We start from the raw sequence: 4,444 nt of genomic DNA on the forward strand, positions 1-4,444 counted from the left end.
TTTTATTAAAAAATATTGGGAAACAACTACATAAATAAGAATATAAAGCTTTACAACATGTTAATTATATATCTAACCTGTGTTTAATATGCATAAATTAAACTATTTGGTGGGATTGAATTTCCAAACTCATCAGTGGATGGCCTTGTGTGATACAATGGACTTTTTGGCCTGTATCTGTTGGGTGCGGTAATTTAATCCCATCAAATGTTTATACATGCAGCTCCATCAACAAACTATTTTTCTTTTCTCTTCATAATATGTATATACCGGTATATATTTTATGTCTTTTCAATATCAAAATAAAAGGTTAGAATTCAAACCATTAGATTCAATTATAATAAAAATGAGTATTAGTAGTTGTTTCCCCTAATTTGATTATTAATTTGATAATACCAACTTGTTTATATGTGTTTGTATGTGTTCTATGTCTATGCTTGTACCACTGTCTGTTACTATGTTTGGAAAGGGCTTAAATAGGCTATGCCTGCTGCCCAATCCATTTGTCCTTTGACAATAAAATTTATTGAAATTGAAATAGCTGCAGAGCTAGACGATCTGTTCAGTCACTTCTTTCCTGTTTCTTCGGCTAGTAATCGTGCTAAATGTTGGCCAAGTTCTGGCGTGTGGGACAAGGGGGTGCAGGCTAACTTGCACGTCTACATTTATTCAATGTGACTTGCAGTTTCAAAACACAAATAAGTCAATCGACTAGTCATGTTTTCTGTACTTAAATAATATCAATGTGCATTATCTCGAGAATGTAAGGACGCATTTTTGATGCAGTTCTTCGGATGCATGGGAACACTTAATACTAATATTAATACCCGGCCTCCTCTGCCCCGATTAAAAAAATGTCGTCGTCAGAAAGCTATCGCAGCTAGGGAACACTCAGAAGAAAGAAAAACATGCTGTAAAATATGAGGTATGTAAACATTAAGAAAAAATATGTGTATTTTTATTGTATAATGAGATAAATGACCAAATGCTTTTAATGAATAGAAAGCGTCTTCAAGTGACAACAAATGTCGCCAGACAAAAACTATAAAAAATACCGAATAAAGTAAGCGACATCATAAGATTTGTTGTTAATATGACTATAATACACCTTTATATCAAATTTCAATTTGATATTTGAAAAATTGACCGAGTTATGATAGATTGAATTTTACGATCTGCGGCGTGGCACGTGTGTGTAATAACCTGTACAGTTAAGAAAGCGTCACTAGACAATATCTTTAAAAACTCTTACTAAAGTAAGCGACATCAGAGGATATGTTATGAATAAGACTTTTATTGATATATACTCCAAATTTTAGCTAGATATATGAAAAAACGACCGAGTTATGGTGAATTTATTTTTTACGATTGGCGGCGTGGCACACGTGTGCGAATTGAACTCCGCAGATCGTGAAGCGTCTTCAGACTTTACCTCTAAGATTAACCACGGAATTAGATTAGATTGTTATCTAAGTCCGTGGATTAACCTAAAAAGTAAGCAACATCAGAAAATATATTTTTCATATGACTATGAACACATATGTGCCAAACTTCAGGTCGATATTTGAAAAAATGACATAGAAATGACGAATTGAATTTTTACGATTGGCGCCGTTGCAAATGTGCATAAAGAAATTTACAGATCGTGAAGCGTCTTCAAACTATATCCTAAAAGTAATCTAAAAAAGTAAGCAACATCAGACGATATGTTATTCATATGACTATAACCACGTACGGACTTAGACAATTCCGTGCTATAACACACTTTTATACCAAATTTCAGTCTGATATTTGAAAACATTGACCGAGTTATCGTGAGATAAATTTTACGATGTACATGTAAAAGTATGAAAATTTACAGCGTATCACACATGTTAGTCCGAATTATTCTGAAGTTTTATCCACTTTTTTCATATCGGTCTGTCGTCGATTAATCGACGCCAGACCGATATTAAAAAAGTTGATAAAACGTCAGAATAATTCGGACTACACACATGTGTGCACACATATATAAGGACTTCGCATAGCTGAACAAGGCCACCCCGGATTATATTGCTGTGTAAACACTGGTTTAGCATTTTGTTTGTTTTATTATTTGTTGTTTTCCTCGTCAGAATGGATGATTTTATTTCAGTTCCATGGAGGATTTTTTTTCAGTTCCATTCTTTCTAGAAGTTACCAGACCGCTACGGACTCTTTGTCCGTAATATATGTTCGTGTGACTATATATATGTAATATGTTTGAAAACATATAAATACTGCGTTTTTATTTGTAGACTTATAAATAAGAATAAGATAAAAAAATAACTTTTAATAAAGCTTAATGCTTAATACCGTCAGTATTTTCATATTTTTAGCGATTCCTGCGGTATTGTTAACATATCATTCGTAGAAGTAAAAACAAAAGTCGGTTCTCTAACACACATGTTTTGGGAACTTTTAACTTTTAGAGCTTTATCTAATGTTGACAATTCCCGCAAGACAACTAAGCTTGAAATTTTGCACGTGCGCGGCCAGTTCATAGGCACCGGTACCAACGACCATCAAAAGAATTGCGATTGTTGCATGCTGAAAAAGCTCGGGAACCCATTTTTCTACGTACACCATTCACGAACTTAGACTTAATCTAATTACGTGGTACATCATAGTATTGAGACTGATGAATAGTATAAAGTACATAAACCCTGAATTCGATCGGGAACTTCATAAGTTTGAAACTTGAGCATGTGATTCATTGATTTGCAATTGTTGTTTTTCAATCTTTTTTGTAAAACACCCTCGCGCTTGATCGTTGGTAAAATCTTTTCTGACCAATATGTCTCTATACGTGTTCTATACGACGCATCAATCTTTAGCGAGATAGTAATGGATTTCATATCAAATATCAATTCAGCAAACTTTTCTTTTGTTATTTTGTCATAGATTATACATAAACTGAACTTTTTCGGGGCACCATCTTGTTTAATATAAAGTAATACAGCAATATGATCCGGGCTGGTCGTATTCAGCTATACGGTCGAAGTCCTGCGTACATGTAGACATATGTGACACGCCGAGAGCTTCATACGTGTACTCATAAAACTTAAATATCCCACGATAACTCGGTAATTTAGCCCCCTGAAATCCATCGTTTCTGATTGTACAATGTTGTTTTTCACGTCCAATAAATGTGTTGAGAATGCATTTTTTTATAAAACTGTTTTACTTCACAATATAGCTGTATATTTTATATATTGTGTTGCATAGATGATCAGCAAACCTTGTGTGTACCAGGTATATATAAATTGGGTTTTAATGCATATACTTTCTGTTGATATGTATATTAAATGTTCATTTTAGGGGAACTAAAGGAGAAACCTGCACTTGGCGGGGAGGAGACTGATGTGAGACCAGTTATGATAGGCAAAGCCATTCCTGAAGGTTTTCTAGAAAGTGGTGATAAAGGCCAGGGACCTTCTCTGCCTACACTAGATGTGATTAAGCTCATATTGGTGATCTATCCAAACAAAGGAATGATGACATACTGTGTTTAAAATCTACTTTTTAGACTAATAGTGCATTTAAGTGACTATTCAGTCCATTTGTACTGGCCTAAGGACAGTCTTTCTGTGGATGTACAAGTTTTCTAGGGTTTTCATCATGTCAAAGTGTTTACTGGAGGTAAAAGGTGAGGACAAAATGTGTAGTGATGTGATTTGAGTATTGAAATTTTCCTTGGCCAATAAATTGATGGGAAATGAACAGTTATTTATTATCTACAAAAAACCCAGTATTGAATATAGGAAAAACATATTCTGTGCCTTAACTAAACTGCCTGTTTTGTTTTCTGAAAATGATGTTTAAAAAATATTTGGGAAAAACAATCACTAAATTAAAACAGCAAGATTTTGAAGTTTTTCATTCAAATGAAAAATGGTACTGTTGGAACAAGTGACCTCATCAACCTCAAATATTTACATGGGGAAAGTCTGAGGCTAAGTATACCAGCATATTCAACTAAAATAGAATGGTCAAATACTTATTACGCATGATTATACTGTACTGAGTGGTTGGGTGGTGAAGTGGATAGCGCACCAATTGCCTTTCACCGAGGCGGCCGGGGTTCAATTCCCCAACCAGACGTGAACAGATATGGGGTCACCTGCCCGAACACGTTGGTTTTCTCTGGGTACCCAGTTTCCTCCAATAACACCCCCCCTCCCCAAAAAAATAAATAAATATATATATAAGCTGAAATATGTTGTTTCATATTGTTGTAAAATAAATAAAGTTTATCTTTAATTCCTGTACGAGTTTTGACCAAAGTGTCGCAAGAATATATACGCTAAAGAGAAATAAAAATTGTAATTAATCCGTAAGACAGAAAGCCATGATTTTCTTGATTTGTTTTCTTCGTTGCATTTTTAGATATAATCTCTTCAATACATTAAAAACTCGTTGAGCT

This window comes from Mizuhopecten yessoensis, unplaced genomic scaffold (assembly GCF_002113885.1).
Source record: "Mizuhopecten yessoensis strain PY_sf001 unplaced genomic scaffold, ASM211388v2 scaffold775, whole genome shotgun sequence".
Lineage (NCBI taxonomy): Eukaryota > Metazoa > Mollusca > Bivalvia > Pectinida > Pectinidae > Mizuhopecten > Mizuhopecten yessoensis.